We start from the raw sequence: 22250 nt of genomic DNA on the forward strand, positions 1-22250 counted from the left end.
TCTTATTAAAGGCTCCGGGGAACTATTTCTCTCTCACACCCCCCACACACTCTGCCCCCACAGTCAACAAGCTCTATTATCTACCCCAGGGAGGGGAACAGTGGCATCAACAATCCAAAACAATAGAAAATGCCAAACCATGGACTTTCAGTTTCAGAATATACTGTCTAGGTTCGGGGGGTAAATGGGCCTGTCTAATAACAGTTTCTAGAATAATGTTTAGATGCACTTTCACAGTTTTCTAGATACACACCAGTGACACGGGGAGCAGGAGCCCACACTTTAGAGCAGGAGCTGGTAAGAATTGGAGACTTTAAATTTAATACCATGCGGATGCACTTAAAGCTGATTTGACCAAAAAGAAATGCACGAGCAGCCCCAGTCTCTGCCTCAAACCACCCCACCTCCATCTAAGGAGGGAGTTATCTTAACTTCTCCATCAGCTCCTAGACCTTTCTTTACTGTGCAGAACCAAGATGACGGGGGAAGAAGGGAAATTAAAGTCACTAAAAAGGCTGCATTGACCTACGTAATGAAGGGCTGAGCAAGGAAGGAGAAATGAAGAGACAGGCAGGTTTATGGGGGTCCAGTTGGGTAGAGATTTGGGGAGCAGCTTGTGCTGGGGGAGAAGAGAGACTTTGGAAAGCTGCAGTGTTAAGGACATACTTTAAGATGGAAAAAATAGGATTTTTCAGAAGTTCTGCTATGGCGTTTTCAGAAGAAACAGCAAGAATGCTTTAATTTGTTTATAATTATTATTTGCTGGTCAGGCAGTCATTGAACGGGATGCCACGCTGCACGGACCACAAGGTGCAGTGTGTTTTCTAGCTTGCTCTCCTCTCCTCTATTAGACACTAGGTTCTTTCACATCACGTACTCTGCCTTTTGTAAAATAAGAACAAAGTGCAGAGTTCTACACACGGTGTGGCAGGACATGCTCATTAAAGTTTATGCTTGAGGCAGAGATAGGATTGAGGCCATTTAACAACAAACAGAAGGTGCTGCATGCCCGGATCCCTTCACTGAGGCTCTGGGAGAGAAGTCCCACCTGCCAATTCTGAAATCCCCAGGTGCTCCAGTCTCAGATTACATTAACTGTTATTAATTGCTGGCACCTCACAACTCATTGCCCTGCACCAATGCATCTTAATAGCATGGCTGAGAACCATGGATAGAAACCATTTGCTTCAGGCAACTGAAGAATCCATTTGAAAATCAGAAATGTCTATAGACCCATACTCCTTTGGCCAGAGAAACAATTCCCAAAAAGCAGGGCCAGACAGTAACAGTTGAGCTCAGTGTGGACCTTTCCAAACTCCAGGACTAGTCTTACACTCCTCTCCAGCCCAAGGGGAGTTAGGGCCCAAGGCTGTCTTCTCTAAAGTGTGTGGGAAGAGCACTAGACACAGAGCCCAGAGATTGGGTTCAATCCAAGCTCTGCCGCCATCTTACCAAGAGGCAACACTGGGCAAGAGGATGAGCAAAGAAATGGACTTTGGAGCTAAACAGACTGGGCTCAAATCCCAGCTCCCTCATTTACTCTTCTTGTGAACTTGGGCAAAGCACTTGACCTTTTTGTGCCTCATTTTCCTCATCTGTAAAAAGGAACAGAAATATTTACTTATCAGGTTTTGTCATAAGAATTAAATAAGATATATGTAGGTGCTCACTAAAAGTCAGTTGCTGCTGTGTGGCCTTGGGTAGGTTATTTAACATCTCTGAACCTCATCTTTCTCCTTGGTAAAGTAATGGGGGTAGATTACATAATCTCAAAGACTCTTGACAATAGGGAACTCTAAGAAGATATCTGATCCTGACAGAGAATAATAAACTTAAGGAACAAATAGCTAAGGAAATTTTGTCATGAGATGTTGACTCAATCTTCCAAATGTCACGGCAGAGGCAGTAGAGACCAAGCAGATTGGAAAGGCAATCATCACACAGGCATCTGCAGCAAGTGGACATACCCCACAGTCAGCTGGGCACAATGAGCAGCTCTCGCTTTCCTCACAAAGGCCGCCCCCACAGACTGAACCAATGGAGAGAAAGAAAAAGAGAACTTAAAAAATATTTTTAAGACCAAAATAAGTAAATTCAATTAAAAAACAATTTTTAAATGGAACAAAAAGCAAACTGGTCTAAGACTTGGTTCTGATGCTGGTTCTATCACTAGCTTGGTTTCCAATGTTGCTTTGGCTACCAGGAAGCTCATAGTCAAATTTATTGTTCATTTTTAATAACTGTAGAGAAGTTATATATTGTCACTGTAACTCCACTCGCCCTTTCACTTGACCATTATACTTTAACTTATTTTCCATGATCACAGCTTTGTTTTATTTTAGATTTTGCTATTTCATTATAGCTATTCTTATAATCCACTTGAAATCCTTTATGAAACAAGGAGGGTATAAATAAATAGAAATCATTTTTCAAGTCACTCCATTACTTTACACGTCATTTCTCTATGTGTAACATAAGAGTTTGAGACTCAACATCCAACATTCCTGTCAGCCCCAATCCTGTTCATTCTCTTCTCTGACTTCTAAAGCTCAAAGGCCATATGAGGATGACTTACTATATGTAAATAGCACTGGGTTCTCCAATGTGTTTTAAGTTTTCCTTAATCTTTGACTGAGAGTCATTTATGCTCTGTAACATTATTGTTAGTAATACTGATGAATTTTAAATAACTCATTTTACAGATTCCTTCCGATCCTCTTAGGCATTCCATTACTATCCTAGAATTGGATTTATAACTCTAACATTTGAATAGGGCATAACATTTGTATAGTACTTATCACCTTGACTAAGAGACTGAAGTTACCACACTTTGATCTTCAGCAACCCCATGTGACAGGTGAACCAGGGGCACGTCTCCATTTTACAGATGAGGAAACAGAAACACAAAGAGATGAAGTGACTTGTTCAAAGTCACACAGGTAATGCTGGGCACAGGGACCTGAACTCTGATCTTCGGACGCTAAACCCTTGGCCTTCTCCAACTTCCCAGTCTCTATAAAAGACCCCTCCAGCTCCCAGTGAAGACTTCCGGGTCATACATCTCCTCTTAGACGTGTCATCCTGAGAGTTATCCACTCCCGTCCTGTGAAGTACCACAGAATTGGTCTCATTCCTCTTTGACATGACAGATCTTCTAATGTTTGAAACAGCAATCCTGAACCCTTTAAATCTTTATTCCCGAGCCAAACATCAGAGTCAAATTCCCTCAGAGCTGTTTTATCTGTTAGACACAAGAGGCCCAGTATCTAACTGAAGCCTATGGGAAAAAAAAAATTGAACTGGCTCCAAGCTACAGAAAAACACCCTGAAAGTAATAAGCATTTAATTAACTGCTTGCAAAATGCAACATTATTTCAACTTCATTAATTGTTAAATTTATTACTCACAACAAATTTCATTACATGTGAGAACAATTTGTGGATTAGAGTCTCTTGTTTTTCAAGAATTCTTGAGTAGGCACAAAGATTGATAAGAAGACAACTGTAAATTTAAGGTCTTTCATAGGCAAATAATTTCAAAAGCAAAATTATAAAAATCCTTTCAACATTTTTATGGACAATTGTACACTTAATTGAGATGTGGGTGTATTTTAATATGTTTGGTATAAGTGATGAAGCCTCCGGAAAAGTCTACAGAACGTTTAAAACGGTCCTGAGTCTCCAGGCAGACCAACCAGGCACCTTCTAGTAAGATTGCTCCCTGTGGCCTAACAGTCTGTAGTTTCTTCTAGTTGCTGGATTTGCCCAGTAAATTGAACCCCATTGGTTTGGAAGAAAATAAAGTGTGGGGAGCATTGCCGCCCTGCCACAGTATTGCCAACAGGGCCTAAAATGTGCCAGAGATTGTAGGCAATCAAGAATTCAAAAGGACCCCCAGAGGAAGCTCCCTATCTCTGCATCAGCCAAACCCGTCCTCCAGACGTGATGAGAAAGTGCTCTGAAGAATCCGTAACTCTGCCAAGAGAGCCGCTGCAGTCCGCAGATTGCCAAGGGCATGGTTTCATTGCTGCAAGAAGCCTTGGGGTGCACTGGCAGGATCTTAAAAATATTGTATGTTAAAAACCAGCTTGCATCCCGACAAAGAGACTGCTGTTAATTCTGTTAAACTTCTTGCATTCAAGTGATGCGCTTGGCATCAAAAATGGGCCATTCTTTAAAGGCTCAAAGGCTCTGGGAGCGCTGCCTTCATGGAGCCTAAGGTGAGACCATCTGGCGCGAAGTCTTTACCCTCACTGCCCTCAGAAGCCACCAAGGGGAAAAGCTGCGGGGATCAGCTTGTGAGTCCTGAGGGCTGGAAATGATGACAAACCCGCTTCCTGAAGGGCTGAGCCTGTGACTCTTGGCTTCAATCCCAGGCCTTCCGGGAGTCCTGGGGAGCGGGATTACTGAGGCAACATATCGATGGGACCTGGTGAAGCCACAGCCAGTGCTAAAACTTGCTACCCTGCATGGGAAAGGAGAGCCTGAACCTTATTTGGGTTCAAGGGGGACTTCCAAGGTCTTTCTGCCTGAGGCAGGAGCTAAAGCAAGTTCCTGAGAGAGATGGGTAGCGGACACGGGGCCCTCAACAAGAGGACATGTAGAAAAAGCTTCTACCCAGAGGTACTCTCTGTCTCAGAGGCTCAGAGGCCTGGGAGAAGATGAATTTGCCTCATTAAAGCTCCCTGTCTGCATCTAGCACTTCGAGAGTTGGTCCAGGGCTGCCTCCTACTTAATCTCCCACGTCTGCTTGTCCATGTCTGTGCCTCAAGCCATAGTTTGCCTCTCCTCCCAGGCCCTTCAGATTGATGTTGAAATCAGCTTGGCTCTTGACCCTGGCTTCCCTCAGTGCTGTCTGCACACTTCCCTTGTCTGTACTCCCAAAGGCAGTCCTGGTCCCAGAACCCAGCCAGGGCTGCACAGCCACACTTCTGGTTGTCCAAGTAAAGACTCTAGATGCTCTCATGCAGAGACCTCTAGAGCTTCCACATAGAGACTCAGCCAGGACCCTTGAGGACAGGGTCAGTTTTGGCCACAGAGGAAAACCACCTTTGGTAATCCAATAGTGCCCGTTGGTGCTTGCGCTATGCAGGAACAATGCTAGGTACTTGGGCTACAGCATGAAACAAGGCCTACCCGGGCCCTGTCCTCACAGAGCTTAGAGTCACCTTCTCCCCTGGTGAACAGACATTCTCCTTGCACGCCCACTGCTGGTGGCACGGTAGTTTTGGCTTCCAGATGGGCTTTCATCTTTCTGATTCTGACACGGGCAATAAGCGAGGTTACGCTCTACTGGACCAACACCACCTGGACTCAGTACAGCAAGGACTCAGTACAGCCAAGGTTCATTTCACCCCTTCTACCCGATTCCCTTTCTAGTTCACTCACGCATGCCCCAGGATATGCGTGATCTATGGGTATCTCCGGCATCTATCCATCAGTCACTTCAAGTTACAGCTCTAGTGCAAAGGAAAAAAATGTGGGACACAATAAATACCCTATGGCTATTCAGTGTAGTGCACGTCCAACCTGATCTTTCCACTGGAATAAGTAGAATTTCGCTCATTGGAGCATACATGACAGCAAGAAAAACACAGCTCATGAAACCATATTTATTTTCTATTAATCTTATAACAACATCCCTTATCCAGATTAAAATACTCAAAACAGACTCATTGTCACCTGCAGGGCATGTGGCTGATTAGAATGAGGGCTGCCTGAATCACGAAGTTGATTCCTTGAAGGGTAATACAAGGAGACGTCGTCTGCTCTCTGATTACACAGCCCGAGATTAGGCTTCTCTTGTCAATGACGGTGGATACTGGTTTCTCTGAATTTTGCAAAGCTTCTAGTGTCTAACCGAAATCCCTCCAAAATACCACTGAATCCTTACTCTCTTATGCTGCTCTCGGCAATATTAAATTTTGAAGATCACATAGGTAATACACTTAAATAACCAAGAGTTTGACTTAGCATTTTTAAATTCTGGAATTACTTTCAAATTGGCTATTTCATGGTCTTCTCTATATTTACTGCAATCAGGTGTACCTCACTTTGTGGAATAAATGCACCCCAAGAGGTTCACTTTTAAGGTGAATTTTCCCCCTTTGACATTCCTATAAAACCAATCCCAAGACAAAAGAAAATCGCCTTTAATGATACAGAAATCTTTTTTAAATCACACATTTAAAGGAGAATTTTTTTTATAAAATAATAATAATATGCACATGAAGACTGAAGTTTCTTTTGTTTGGCAGAATCACTTCTAGAGTTAAAGGGAAAACAGCAATTATAGCTTAAGAACAGAACACCCTAGACTAAAAATTCATTCAGCTTTTATCAAATCTCCGTGCTGTCATTTTACAAGCGAATAACAGGAAACTCTCCTTGGGTGCTCAGACCCTGTTTCCTAGCAATTGATGGAGGCTGCAGGCTCTGAGGAATAAGCAATTGAGCCAAGGCTGAGGAGAGTGGAGACTGAGGTTCTAAATACCATAGGACGTGGATCAATAGGCAATTATGAAAAAATGGGCCTCCCTCTTATGTGTTCATAGTAATACCTGTTCCCAAATTTAAAGTTGGGCTTTAGACATCCTATAATAATTCCTTTAATCAAGCAGAATCCATATATATCCATAAAGGTTGAGAAGGGGGGACCGAACAGGTAAGAAAAAAATTATTGTCTGGTAAAAGGAGGACAAAATGTAGAGTTTTGTGAATCGGGTTGTAGAGTGGACAGGAGTTCAGCACCAGACCCAAAGACACCACTTACAGTGTGTGTGGGCACACACACATATGTGTGTGTGTGCATGCACGCACATGTACGTGCACACGCAAATAACAATGTAGTAACAGCAACAGGACTTTGCTGGGGTTGGTACAGACTAAATCAGAAGAAAAGAAAAGGAGAAAAAACAGAATACAGATCTGAATATACAGCAAATTTGCAATTATGTAAAAGCAACGGAAGTTCACCGAACTTTGGTTATTTCTAGGATTGTGGATGACTGTGGATGGTTTGTCTTAGCACTTTTTTGTATTTTCCTAATTTCTATAGTGAGCATGCATCTTTGGCTTCCTTATATAACAAGGAAATGTTTTGTTTAGAAAAAGAAAGAAAAGGCTTGAGATCAAGAATCAGCAGGCGAAGGGAAATCCCCCTGAGAAGAGCAGACGAACAGAAGAAGACTCGGTTAAGGAGCGGGGGCTGGCGGTAGTAGAGAAAACCTTCAAATCCACCTGAGATGCGGCACCTGAAGTGAGGTCAGGGTTGGGTTGAGAGGCAGTTCTGGGGGTGACACAAAGCAGGGGCCGTAAAAGCGATGGGCTAGTTAGTGAGGCTCTTAACTGTAGTTGACCCTCCTGTGAGGACTGGTAGCTCCAAATCGCCTCACATTGTGATAATCTAGACTTTGGACCTGAACTACCAACTGGATGTGCAAACTCAAGACCCACTCCAGACCAGGGCGGAGGAGGAGTGGAGAGAAAGACAGCCGTCCCAAACGGACATCCCCTAGTGCCAGCGGGAAAGAGGCCGTGACAAACAATCTCAGGAGCAGATGGGCGGCACCCAGAGCGAGTGACCGAAACACATGGCCCAGAGCAATGGCGCTCTACCCTCAGAGACGCAGCAGGAGCGATGACAGCCCAAAGGCAGATCGCCCAGGGGGACAGCTGCCACCCCATCCTCCTTCCCCAGTGGCTACAACACAACCCAGGATCTGACAACCTGAGAGCGAGTGTACACAGTACACGGTAAGAGGGAAACCACCCACGGATGTGGATTCCCAGCCTTTCTCCTCCTCCCATGCTTCAGAGAATTCTGTCTTGATCCTCCTCACCCCGGATGGTCCTGCTTTGCTAAATAAGCTCTTGGGACCTTGTAATGTGAAGGAGTGGTGAGGATGACAAGAGGCATAGGGGCAAGAGCTGGTGGGGTATGGGGTGGTTGTTGGAGGGAGGCTGCGGTCAGGGAGATGGGGCTGCTGCAGTGTAAGGGAAATAGAGGGAAGAGAAAAGGAGGTGTTGAAGATATATTCCTGTGGCTTCCGTGTCTCAATTGTGGAAATCAAGAAAGGCAAGTAAAGGGCGGAGAACTTTGGAAATTACTTTTAAATGCTGGGCTGTATATTATCTGAACCACAGCAGTGCTCTGAGACCGTCCCAGGAGAGTGCAGGCTTTAAAAAGATGACACAGCAATGAGGCACACCTCATTCCTCTAGGGACCTTAGGGCTCAGGGGCGAAGCTAACTAGAGTCCGATAAAACTACAGCAAACCTTTACTTCCCAACGTCCTTGCACGTATTGGCTAAAATAAGGGCCTTTAACCTTTATTGTTTCCCCCTGGGGTTTTTTCCTAACAGAATTGTCCCTGAAGCTCCTAACTGTGAAAGCTCCTCAAATTTCTCTGACAGTGGAGAAGGTATAAGAGCACATCGTGTTGGAAGTGACAGGGGGAAAAAATGATAATATCTTTCCTAAGCTTGAGCTGTACAGAAATGTCTGCTCTGGGTATGTTTTAAAGGATGAATGACCAAATCTGCAATATTCTTGGTATCTAGAGCAAGATGCTTGACAATTTCATACCTTGGTGCTCTCTAATGAAAGCAAGGCTCTCTTTAGTGAAGTCAGTTGTATTTACCATAATAAGTAGGAATAAAGAGCCATTCTGTGTACAGCAAGATGGTGCTAGTAATCTTATATGAACAGTCATAGGTGCACACTGGGACCTGCTGGGGGTCACAAGAACTCAACAGTAAACCCTGAGTCTTGGTAAACAGTCAAGAACTAAATGGTGACAAATGACTTCCCTGATGTGGTGCAGGAATATTCACTGCCATGGCACAGTCTAGGACAAAGATAGCAAAAACGTGGCATGAGTGCTACCCTCCCATCTCCAGTGACCACAGCAGACATCACTAATCATTCACTACAATCTTTCCTGCTGAGCCAGGCATCGTCCCAGAAACCTTCTCTCTGCAGTTCTCCAGGCAGACGCTCCCAGTGGATCAGAGCTAGCACATGAAATGAAATCTATTTCCCATTCCTGCTCTGTGGGATGGTTAAGGCCAAAATGACAATGCAGGGATGAGTGTGCAAAGATCCCACCTCAGGGGTCCACAGGGGTATTGGAGTTGATGGTGCAGAGACAAACTGACAGCAGAGCTGGCCTCCTGCAAAGGGCAAAGATAGGGCACTTACAGGTGGCAGGTTGCAGAAAGGGTTCCCCTGCCCATAAGCCTCTCTCACAATCCCCAAGCCTCTCCTATTTCCCCCTCTCAGTTTTAGACGCTGAGGGCTGCTGTTCAAGAGAAGGTATTTTCAGGAAGGAATAACCTTTTCAGCTATTGTCTTTTATAAACACCTTGGCTCAAATTAATTTTTCACATCAGCAAATGAGACACCTAGGAGGACCCTGAAGGATTAGGGTTCAAGCGGGGTCAGGTTTGAAGAGGCAAATGATCAGGGGTTATTCAAAGAAGGTGCAAAGGGCTGGGTACAGGAATACCACTTCCCGCCCACAGCTCTTGGGAAGGCCAGCCCTACAACCAGTAAGCTGAGCATCAGATCCTCAAATACGGAAAAAATCCTGTAGTAGATGACTGGGGGAGAACATTTGACTGGGGCTTCTTCTTTAAGAAATGAAATTAAAATTTAAGAAAATAGGTTTGTTTTATCTTACTTTTTTTAATTAGAATCTAATTGGCATGACTATGTACTAAGTCTTTGAACAACTCAAATATTTATGTGAGGGGACATAACTCTCCCAAGAAAAAGAGTATAGTAGCCTTATATAATATCCTTCACTTCATGGTCAGCTTTTGTCATAAGATATAAAGATGGTCACTTCTAGAAAAAATACTCAAGGACATATTCACTTATCAAAATCAACATCCTTTGATATTCAAATCATTTGCTTTGAAGATCTGTCAAGTCATAACCCTATTGGTTTTCTCTTCAGTTGTAACCTTCCTGACTTTCCCAAACCTCATTTGTGTGTGATTTGAGCAGTATTCCTATATCATTTTCTTCAACTTCATGAAATCCTGCAACGTTTGCAAGAGTGACAATTTCACGTCACAACCTATTCTCACTGAGTTTGCATTTACGCTGTTGAAGGTAGCAATATCCATCAGTGAAACTGACTGGAAAACTATGCTGATGGGCGAGGAGAGGCAAGTGCTGGCCTTAAGCAGGGTTGATACTTGAGAGGAGACAAATTCTGCAAGCTGAACGGTGAGTATTTTCATGTGATGATAAATGTTGCTTCCTCATGAAATCATGTAATGTCGTGACTGGGAGCTAGGATACTCAGATACTCAGGATGCCTGTAATACGCCAGCCTCCTCCTGGGGCCACAGCTGACTGGATCAGAGGTGCACATCTGACCAATCAGGCCAATCAGCTTCTCTTTCCCAGGAATCTGGGATTGAGACACAGATGTGTGTACACAGCAGTGATCTCTGAACCTTTTTGATTGTGCATCCCTATCAGTAAAAAGGCTTAACTATACCTTCAATAGATATGTTTTTATTTATAAATTGCATTCATAATTATATTTATTTGTAAATTACATGAATATAATTATTAATCTTTCAAACATTTCAAATGCAAGTTAAAATATTTTTAATATTTTAATTTATGACTAATATAAAAACCCTTTTATTCTCTAGAACAAAATTATTAGTAAAATATTTAAATTTTTTATTATTCATTTATTATCATTGTCTTAAGAGACTTCCTTCAACTCTACAACACAAAAATTTCCGAGCATCCATTTCAAGATGTTCTCTCCATAGCAAGAGTTCTTTTGGAAGGCAGATACTTTCTCTCTCCTGGATAAAATGTCAACTTTGCCTCGAAGAAACAGAACAAACTCTTTTTTTTAAATAGCTGCAAGTATCACAGAAAACGTCAGTGAATTTGGAATATTTGTTGAAAGAGAAAGATGTATAACTCATCTTTAAGAAGGACCATTCTTTTGCCACAAGATGACCAGAAAACTTGTGATACAAAAGATATTCATGGTCACTCCCTTTCTTTTTACAAAGTCTGGGATGATTCTACTATTTGAAAAGTCCTTGCTTTTATCAACTTAACCACATCAATGACATCCTGTGGCACTTTGTACCACTTCTGACTTCAATTCTTTCCTACACTAGATTGAACATGAATAACAGTGAAGGACTTTCACACGTAGAGCTAACGCTCTAGTCTCACCTCAGAGTTAATTTTATTCCAGTCATAGCCACCACTCCATCAGGGTTACACACAGGCGTGGAACATTATCTCATACAGCCCTCACTTCCTGTGCGGCGACCGCGGCTGACAGTGCGTGTCCTGTGCAGATGCTCAGGCAGCAACACCCTGCACCTTGGCTGCCCAGTTTCACAGCACCGTTTTGCCAGCAGCAGACAGACTATGAGTGAATATCTGTCCACCATCAGGAATCCAGGGGCCACGTGTCCCACCAAACCCTTCACCAAAAGAAAGACACTGTTTTATTAACAATAGAGACAGGCTGAGAAAGCACGAGCGATAACGATGAGAAAGTGCAGAGCAAAGAGCAAGCGAGAAAAACATGACCACTGCGGAGCTATTTAACCCTTTCTCCTGATCAGGGCTACTGCGCAGCAAACGCGGAGGGAAACCACTCGGAAGAGCTCCGACCCTGGGGGGGTTTTAACACCCTCATCAATCTAGTGTAGGAAAGAATTGAAGTCATTCCTGAACGGAATTCACCTTTTTTAAAAAAAATCCTTTTTTGTGCCTTTGTTCTCAAGGAATATCACAGTAATGAGCTGGATACCCAAATTATAGTTATTATTTTTAAATGTTCAAATGGCTTGGCCTACATATGCTCTCAAAATTATTTGAGCCACTGGAGGAAATTTTAGAAACGTACTGGAGTGTTAGAAGGGATTTCCAAAGGAATCAGAGTTTCACCTCAAGTCAGAGACTCTCAGCCTGCCATAACTACAAGCTTTGGCCCTTATTCTCATCATATATGAAATATTTGGATGTTTCTTACTGTCATAAAGATTTAGGGGGCTGGCCCTGCTGCCAAGTGGTTAAGTTCTTGTTCCACTTCGGTGGCCTGGGGTTGGGATCCTCGGCGCGGACCTACACGGGGCACATCAAGCCATGCTGTGGTGGCATCCCAAACAGATGAACTAGAATGACCTACAACTAGGATATACAACCATGTACTGGGGCTTTGGGAAGAGAAGGAGAAAAAAAAAAAGGAGGAAGATTGGCAACAGATGTTAGCTCAGGACCAATCTTCACCAAAAAAAAAAAAAAGGAAGCATTAAAAAAAAAGATTTAATTTCAAACAACTGACTAGAAATGACATTTACCAAATTAAAAGTAAGCACAATCTTCATGGCGATCTTCATACAAAAACCTTTCGATCTGAACGTTAACAAAGCTCCTCTGATTGCAGACGGAATTTAGACCAGAGCCTAGTGTGACGCCTCTGGTGGGCAGGGCTTCCCTTGCCCTCACTGAGTGAGTGGAATCTTTGGTAAAGGTTACCAACCCTATACATATTTATTAGCAGGATTGCTTCTGATTCTCAGATGAGGGCGCCTTGACATCTTTATTTCTCAAGCTTGTTTGGAGGTGAGAGTATTCGACTCCACAGACATGTCTGGAGCTCCCGCTTTGTGCAAAGACTTAGTCTCAGTTTTGCGAGGACTTCAAAGATGAAGAGGTCCTTGCCTTCCAGAGCTTCCCCAATAGTTACTAAGTATTAAAAGGGCTCAGTTCCAAAATTCTAAATTATTAAATTGTAACACTTAGCAGAATAATCCAGGCCACAAACGGATATAAACTACATGGACCAGACCAATTTTTCAACCCAGAAAGCCAATCATTCATGTTTCATTCAAACCTTGACTTATCCCAAAACAAATTTAAGGCTACTAAGAACTATGCAAACCTGTTACAGGAGAATATAAATCCAAAATGAAAAGAAGAAGCAAAGAGCAAATAAAAATAAGAAAGTAAAACGGCCTCGGGAGTGAAGTCAGCCCGTCAAGTATAGTGGGGGGCCCTGTGTTCTTTCTTGAGCAGCCTCCTCAGAGCTGGAATAAAGAGGCAAACACCATGAGTTACATGGTGCATCGCCACCATCTTGGTATCAAAACACTGGAGCAGCCAAACAACAATCAGGTTATTCAGAACAAAGGAAATATGGTGGGTTGGGGAAAATCTGATGTCTTGTTCCCCAAGCAAGACTCACAGCCCAGTGACCTGCTCACTGAGTCCCCCACACCCAGGGTCTCCTCCCTGGTCAGTGTGACAGCGCTGCTGCTCTGCGCCCCCTTTCCTGTGCTCACACTCCCCTTCACTGATTCCTGGTGTCACTGAGGACCTGAAGTACCCCAGACACTTCCAGCAACTCCTCAGGTGAGTCTTAGACACACCCCATCTGGTCTCATCTTTATCCCTGAATTTCACCAGACCAATCCTGCAACCTCCTTAGGCAAAGCGCGCTAGCTGTGAACTAAATAGATGACTCCCCCGAAGGCAGCAGCAGTCTTCCGAGCCACCGGGGATCTTGGCAGAGGTTCGACTAAGAAGAGTGGCCCCAGATAGAAATTCTCTGTAAGACAGCCTACTGCCAATAGCAGATCGTACTCTGAGGCCCTGCACAAAAATGAGCAAGCCCCTCGACGCCACTGGGAATTGACCAATGGGATGTGTTCCAAGAGATGCAAAACAGAAAAAACAAAAGTATGTTCAAAGACATCCATTGTCAAAGAGGTCCATGCTGTTTATAGTCCTTTATCTTCAAAGAATTAGAAAAAACCTGAATGTCCAAGAATTGGGAAACTGATAAGTAAACTACTGTGTCAACTCAACGTTCTATTACCCATCACTAACATGACGTTGAAGAAAATCTTTTGCACTGTTGACAAAGGCTCATGATACCATCTTTTTTTTTCTTCTTAAGGTGTATAGAAACTTGTGTATATATTAGAATTACAGCTTTGGAGAAAAGTTCCCATTCATGGGATAATAAGTTGAAAGGAATATCAATCAAATGATAACACTTGCCTTGGAATGAGGGGACTCTGGGTGTTGTGGGGTTTTTTCTTTTATCTGTTTTCCAAATTTTCTCTTACTGTGGTTATATTAGTCTTATGAAGTATATGTAAACAAATTAGCATTCATACTAATTTAAAACTTATAAAGTGTATTAAACAGGTCTTTAAATTGTTAAAGAATGGTAATTCGATAGACAGTGATAGAGTTCATGAAGATACAGGAGAATCGCTCTAAAGAGGAGGTAGGGAGAGTGACAGCAGGGCAGGAAGCCCTACCACAGGGAGTGGGGGGAAGCCAGATACACACCGCATGTTCTGTTATTACCACCTTATTTTTCCCTGAACATCGATGAGACCAAGGTGCCGCTATAGACTATGCTGTTCAAAATCACCGCTTAGCCTAGACAAGAGTAGACAACGATCATTCCCAAATCTCTCTCCAAAGTCGTTTCTCAACGTAATCTCCACTAAGCCCTTAATGGGATCAAAGTGGCCCGGAAGTCCCTCCTGCCCCCACCTCCCACTAAAGACTTATTTCTGAGGGAGTTGAGAGGTCTCCAGATGTAAAATAAAGGACAATAAATCTACAATCCTGTGTGATTCAGTTCCTGACTTTTACATGCCATATCTGCCACTAAAAGGGAGAAGAAATAAAAATTCTGTCCATCTGTTGCATTTCTACCTGCCCCATTAAATGTATCTCTTTTATACATGGTCTTGAGACTTGACGCTCTTCATAGAAATTGGATGGACCTTGTACTCATTTTCTAGGGCCGTCACAAGAAATACCACAGCCTGGCTGGCTTAAACAACAGGAATTTCTTTCTTCACAGTTCTAGAGGCTAGAAGCGCAAGATCGCAGTGTCAGCTGGGTTAGTTTTATTCGGAAGCGTCTCTCCTTGGCTTGTAGAGGGCCGTCTTTGTGCAGTTTTTTCACATGATCTTCCCCCGCGCATGTCTGTGCTAATCTCCTTTTGTTATAAGGACCAGTCATACTTGGATTAGGGCCCACCCATATGACTTCATCTTACCTTAAGGAGATCTTTAAAAGGCCCTATGATCCGATACAGTCACATTCTGAGGTACTGGGCATTATGATTTCATCATGTGAATTGCGGGGGTACACAGTTTAGCCCATAACAGCCCTGAACCCTGCTTTCTAGAAACTCTTCATCTAAAACATAAACTAACATGAATGAACAAAACCGAATTCAGGTCGCACTGAGGAACCCTGAACCGTGCTGCTTGGACGTGGAATTAGCGCTGGTGTCACGTGAGACTTTCATTGTGTGCAGCTGCCACTGTACCCACGGATAATCCGTCAGGTGATGAACCATGTCACAGAGAAGTTCCCAGAGTCATGCTTTTCTGTTCCTGAATCCAAGCGCATGACGTGGCACCATGAGCTCCCAGAGCTTTCCTGTTGGGCCCTGAACTGGTCTTGTAACCGACCTTTGATTCTCCCCGAGGGGATCTTAGCAACTGTTAAAGAAAGAATGATGTAATCACTCCCTAAACACTTCTAGACACCCCGTGTGTGCAGGGTCCCCTTCTCCGCGAGGGGGTCTAGAAAACAAAGACAAGACTGCTCAGTGGACTTGATCCCATCTTCAACTAGCCCTTCGGCTGCTCAGAAATAACAGCAGAAGGAGGAGGCCACCCGACTACATACCCACTGAGGTGTCTACCGCATTCACAGTTATCATAGGAGAGTAAAAAGGAAAAGGAAAATAGCCCGAACTTCCAACTAGTGGGAGGACTTGACAGTGTGGCCATCAGGATGTCCCCAGGAGAAATTCCCATTGGGTTTCATGCTTTTTCCCTCCAGAGAACTAGCCGCAATACCTTTTCCCAAGTCTCATGGCTTTATCTTTTTAAATACCAATCCTTTGTTTTGACTGCAAAAGTTTTCCACTAATAGATAGCTATCGCATTTAAAGCAAATATTTAAAATATGAAGTTAAACAATAGATATTTTCCCCTGCAAACTACTCATTTTCAAAAGCATCATGAGAAAGATGTGGTGAGTTTTCACGGTGAGGAGGATTCACGTTAGGAATCCACTCAGAGCAGGTTTTCTTTATCTCCTGCCAACCCAGCATCATGTCTCCCTCTCATCCTCAAAAATCAATTTTCAGAAATAAATTTATGTGTAAATCAAAGTATGCCTGTAGCTTGTCATGTCAATCAGTAAAGTGACAAGCATTTGTTAAATGCTTCCCGTGTGCCTAGCTATGTTCTGAGAGCTTGGAGGCACAAAAGAACCTCAGGGAATCTCTCCAGATCCCTTTAAAACCGATTTTGTCACATTGAAAATGTCTCAAAGGTTCCAAAGAAAAAGGAGAGACAGAACCTCTTCAGGAACTTTTTTTCCCTTTGTGAGCCTTTGAAGCTCATGTTAAATACTACAGAAGAGTTTTTGAAACTTAGATTCTTAAAGGGGGAAAAAACCCAGATTGGCCTGAGGTTTGAAAGAGGTTGTAACAGCTGCCATGAGGCATTCTTCAGGGAAGACAATGCCTTTGGTGTTTATGAGTTATTCATTAGAAAGGCAGGGTCTAGCTAGCTGACGCTGAGGGTGCTGAGGCAAAACTTTGATCCTGGCTGGAAGAGAAGAGCTATAAAGCCAAGTAAGGCTGCCATGTGTTTCTGGAGGGCAGTTCTAAACCACAAGGACATAAACAGAGAGAGGACAGGAGATATCAGAGATAAAGAAGGATTTGCTGTTTCATCCACAGAAGGAAACCGCATATATCAGAGGCAGAGCTTTTCAAGGCCTCATCAATGGAGATAGAAGGCAAGGAGCAGACCTCATTTGAGAGGACAATCACAGGGATCAGAACAGCTATCACAACCTTTAAATTCAAAGGCTAGAATGGTACAGCCTCAAGACTCTAACTCAAAATGTTTAGAGTGAGTTTGAGACGCAAGATATTAAGTAGATGAGGTTTAAAGACAGGTGATTCATTGAAATAGATTACACGCATCCCTCGCTTTGCACAGTCCCAAAATGTACAAATTTCTGTTACCATGGTTTAGTTAAATAAACCAGTCATTCAATAAGACAATTCAAACTTCAGTTACCACGTACATTAACCTGAGTAATCACATAAGGTACAACCTTTGCTGCTAACCTTCAGTCCACAAATCACTACACAAGTAACAGATGGGCATCATGACCAGTGACCAGTCACATCACTTCTTTCAAGGTCTGTCCATGACTGGCCACCGTGTACCGTCATTCAGTCCTTGCACAGACGCTAAAGAGTATAATTGTGTTGCCTCCTTGTCTCCCACTGATACATTCATGAAACATTTACAACAAAGATTCAAGTGCAGCAAAGAAACAAGAAGTGATGATGCTGGAAGTGGAAATGTATGCAATTCCAAGATTTTTTAAAATGACAACAGAAAAGCGAGGACAGGACGAGATCTAGGCTTTCATGAACCTACAGCAGAAACTACATTGACAAAATTCAGTGAGCATAAAAACAAGGTAAAGTTGCTTCAACATATTTTAGTTTAAATTGTAGTAGGAACAGCAAGCCAATTATGGTTAAAATGGAGCACTTACTTCTTTGGATTGAAGGCAATACAGAATAATCCCAATCAGTTTGGTGAGCAGTCAGGCCAAAGAGTTAAGGTTAGCCACCATATTGAAAGAAAACAGTAAATACAGGGAGATCAAAGAAGAACTTTTTACTGCCAGTTAAGGCTGGTTTCATCATTTCAGATGTCGGCAGGAGTTGATTAACATTAAGCTATCTGATGAAGCAGCTAACACAAATAAGGAGGCTGCTGGGAAATCGGAACCTAGATGCCAAGGATTAGTTATGGCAGGTGATTATGATGCTCTCAAATACAAATGGCTATGACAAAAGCAAGAGGATGTCACAGAAATGACACTGGCAAAAAGACCTCAGGTTAGGGGCCGGCCCCATGGCCCAGTGGTTAAGTTTGCACACTCCACTACAACGGCGCAGGGTTTTGCCGGTTCGCATCCTGGGTGCAGACATGGCATGTGAGGCGGCGTCTCACATGCCACAGCTAGAAGGACCCACAACTGGAAGTACACAGTTATGTACTGGGGGGGCTTTGGGGAAAAAAAGGAAAAATAAAATCTTTAAAAAAAAAATAGACCTCAGGTTAAGGGAACACTCAGAGATATTTTATGAGATTGAAAGCACAAAGTATAAAATGTTGAAAGCTGATTCAAACTCAGAAAGGATTATGACGATTTGCCAAAGCATAAAGTATTGATCCATGTTACAACATAGATAAACCTTGAAACGTCATGCTAAGTGAAAGAAGCCAGCCACAAAAGACTACATCTTATATAATTTCATTAACACGAAATGTCAAGAATAGGCAAAACTATACAGAAAGTAGATTAATGGTGGCCTAGGAATGGCAGGGTGAGGGAACTAGAGGATGATAGTTACATGGTATGAAGTTTAAGCCATCTGCTTAAAGACATCAGAGAATTGTCAAATTAACCAGGATTTGAAGCCCCAAGATTCTAGAGAAAAGAGAAACTCACTCAAGTGAGTCCAATATTCTGTTGATCTCTTTTCCCCTTAAGGGAGTAATGATTCTTACAGTGGCCGGGGTTGTAGGGGGTTGAGGCATGGGGGTGTTGAGAAGCTAGGCAGAGAATGTATGCTGAGAGGCAGGGAAACCAGTACTCTCACAGAGTTAGGAAGGGAAAACAGAGGAGCTGGGGCCTGCCAAGGCAGCCAGGACTTAAATAGCCAAGACTCCTGAAGATGGGAGGCCTGGAAAGAGACCGACATTCAGTGATTTCCCTTCAAGACGGATACAATTGACAATGCTTTATTTAGCAAGACTAATCAAGAAAAAAGAGGAAAGGCACAGATTACCAATAGCAGAAATAAAAATGGAGACCTCACTACAGAGCCTGCAAACATCAATGAGATACTAACAAGATATTAGCACAACTTTACGCCAATAGATTTGAAAGTTTAGATGAGATGGACAAACTCCTAGAAAAATACAACTTACCAAAAGTGATGCAGGAAGAAACATAAAATCTGAATAAAGCTTTAGCTATTAAAGACACTGAATCCATCATTTAAAATCTTTCCAAAGAATCTTCAGATCCAGTTGGTTTCACCGATCAATTCTTCCATTTAAGGAGAGGAAATACTAAGAACACTTCTCTCAAAGAAGACAGTCTATAATAAGTGAATTTCTTAAGTTTACCAGTAAACAAGGTCAATATACAACAAAAACAAAATACCAAAAATAAACTATTAGAAAATGAAATTTGAAAAATGATACAATATTAGCTCTTACCTCCCCAAGGGAGCTCAGATTTAATTTTTTTTAAATAATCATCTGATGGTGAATTTAACACTTCAGAGGAAGTCATCATAAGAAAAGGTCTATACTTAAACAATTGGAGTTCTGTTTATCCAACAAACATGCATACCTGCGTGTATTCTTCTAGACAAGCCTCCAGGACGATTCTCCTGGCGTTGGCTGCAAGGAGCATCCCAGGTGCCACAGTAGTTCCAGGTGTGTCTGCCTGAGTTCAGGGGGAGAAGAAAGGAAGCTTATACAGCTGAGACCTATCCACAAGCTCAGCCTCAGCTTATTTTTAGGGGCCCCTTGTTTACAAGAGGCATTGACCATATAAGGAGACCTGCCTTGGGCCTGGCTGGAGAATCTCACAGAAATGTAGGCAAAAGGAGGAGGGCCAGAGGCCAAGAAGCCTGGCTGGTGAGCCTGACGATCTGATGGAGAGCCTGCTCTGAAGACCACTTCCCTTCCACCACTGCGCTAACGACTATGTGGAAAAATGACTATGACAAGTGTAATGAAGGGTCATTAATGCCCTTAATAGATAAGGAACATACAAGTTTCAATCCTAAAGACCTCTCAGAGTCCCCCGACAGACAAATGGAATTTACAGAAAAAATATTAATACAAATGTCCAATAACCATCTGAAAAGTATTTGCCTGGGGTAGAAATCAAAATTAAAATTAAAATGAGTTACTTGTTTATGCCAAACATATTTGCAGATTTTTTTTTGTTAACAATCATTTTCAAAAGAAACATGAGATGGGCACTGGGTAGATCTTTAAAATCTGTAGGAGCTTAAGGGATAAGAAAGAGATCCTAACGAGGCTAATTCAAACCTAAATGCCATAAAGAAAGAAATGCTGTGGGGACGGGGTTAATATGCACTAGCCCACCTCATGTCTAAATAAGTGGAAATGGGGCTTCCTTGAAATAAGTACTGCCCTCGAGTTATAGCAAATAGGAAGACCACAAATCTTCCTTTATGCTGTTGACCTGGTTTTTCTATCACGATTCAGGGATGATCTTAAGAGAGAGCTAAATCTACTGGCAAACAACATTAGAGAACAGAGTTTTGGTGGAACATATTTCAGCATTCAGATTGACAACACACTTTCAATACAGCCTTCCAACAAACACACAAACACACACATTCAAACACACTCACACACGTACACACATAATTTCTGAAACTGTTTCTTCCCTTTATTTTCAAAACTTTTCAAAACATTCCTCCTCTCAATCCCCCAACTTCTTTTTGGCCACTTTCCCCTCTGCCAGCTAGTTTTCCTCTGTCTGCCCCTTAAAAGCCCCAAAAGGTTCACATCCTTGCCTTTCTTCTCTTTAAGGTTTACACCTTCTGATGAGCACTCAGATTCTACTATTGCTTCAAAAATCTCTCTGTGTGAACCACTTCCAAATCCATGTCTCCAAACCTGAGTGAACTCTCCTCACAAATACTAGGTCTGTAGCTCTTGTATTAACTTCCAATGGACACATCGAAAATGGAATTTTCCTTTCTTACCCCATCTCACCTACTTTTTATCCTATATTTATTCATCCATTCATTCAACAAATAGTTGCCAAGTGTCAGCCATTCTTGACCACTCATTCTTGCCAGCTACACACTTGAGAATCAGCCTTCATTCTTCTCCTGCCCAGGTCAACTATGTCTTCTAACCCAGACAGGTCTCTTAGATTCAGCCCTTCTCTCCATCCCCACTAACACTTTAGCCCCAGCCCTCATCATCTCTCATCAGGATGCCTGCAGCAACCTCCTATATGTTTTCCCTGCTGGTGAAGTTAGTCCATTTTCCACACAGTTGGCAGAATTATCTTCCTAAAGAATAAATTGGGTCATGTCACTCCCTGTTCTTAAAAGCTTTCATAGCCCACAGCTATGATAGGGTCTGTGGACCAACTGCACTAGAATCAGCTGGGGAGCTCATTAGGCTGTCACTTCCTGAGCCCCAGACTTACTGCATCCATCTCCTTGGAGAGGAAGCCTAGGAATCCCTGTTTTTAATGAGCTCCCCACGTGATTCTTGTGTCCACTAAAAGTGGAGACCCACTGGCCTGCAGAAGAGGATCCAAGCTCCTTAGGCAGAAATGGAAGGTTTTCACCCTCCTGGCCCAGCTGGTCTCAGTTCCCTGCATTCTACGCTGTGCACCCTACACGTGAGTCACGCTGAATTTCTCATCTTGTCTAGACACTTCAGGCCCTCCCAATACCCCATGCCTTTCTCTACACAGGTGTCCTTCTTCACCTAGCAAAATCCGGGTCTACCTTCCTCTGTGAATCCTTCCCTGACCACCCCTGCTCCCGCAGTATCGTCTCTTCCTCGTTTGTTCTTCTGTGGCCTTTTCGTCTCACCCTCATTGTGGCCAGGCACTAGCCCCACCGAATCATAATTTATCTGTTTATATGGTGTTCTCCCAAACAGACTGTGATTTAATGGCATTATCTGTCAAATAAAAACATGCTTATAAATGTCTAATGGGTTGATTAATTAGCTTCGTTCACTAGGTCAATTAGTTTTTCTGGTATTCATTTTGGCAGGCTTACTGGATTCAGCTCTGTCTATGGTCTAAAGTTCTATTAGACAAAAACTAAAGATCTTTCATCATCAGAAAAAACAACCATTGGGTTGGCTCTGTGGCCGAGTGGTTAAGTTCGCGCGCTCCGATTCGGTGGCCCAGGGTTTCGCCGGTTTGGATCCTGGGCGCAGCCATGGCACCACTCATTGGGCCATGCTGAGGCAGCGTCCCACATAGCACAGCCAGAGGCACTCACAGCTAGAATAGACAACTATGTACTGGGGGGCTTTGGGGAGAAAAAGCAGAAAAAGAAAGATTGGCAAGAGTTGTTAGCT

The 22250-nt window shown here is 42.9% G+C and overlaps 1 long non-coding RNA gene across 1 annotated transcript in view; it reads right to left on the reverse strand.

Moving 5' to 3' along the window:
* The window catches only part of LOC138920431 (uncharacterized), a 62162-nt gene extending 42361 nt beyond the window's left edge, over nt 1-19801 (reverse strand). The window contains exon 1 of the long non-coding RNA XR_011431592.1: nt 19507-19801. This is a non-coding gene — a long non-coding RNA (uncharacterized lncRNA). The remainder of the gene's footprint in view (nt 1-19506) is intronic.
* Nucleotides 19802-22250: the final 2449 nt, after the last annotated feature.

Source organism: Equus caballus, chromosome 23 (assembly GCF_041296265.1).
Source record: "Equus caballus isolate H_3958 breed thoroughbred chromosome 23, TB-T2T, whole genome shotgun sequence".
Lineage (NCBI taxonomy): Eukaryota > Metazoa > Chordata > Mammalia > Perissodactyla > Equidae > Equus > Equus caballus.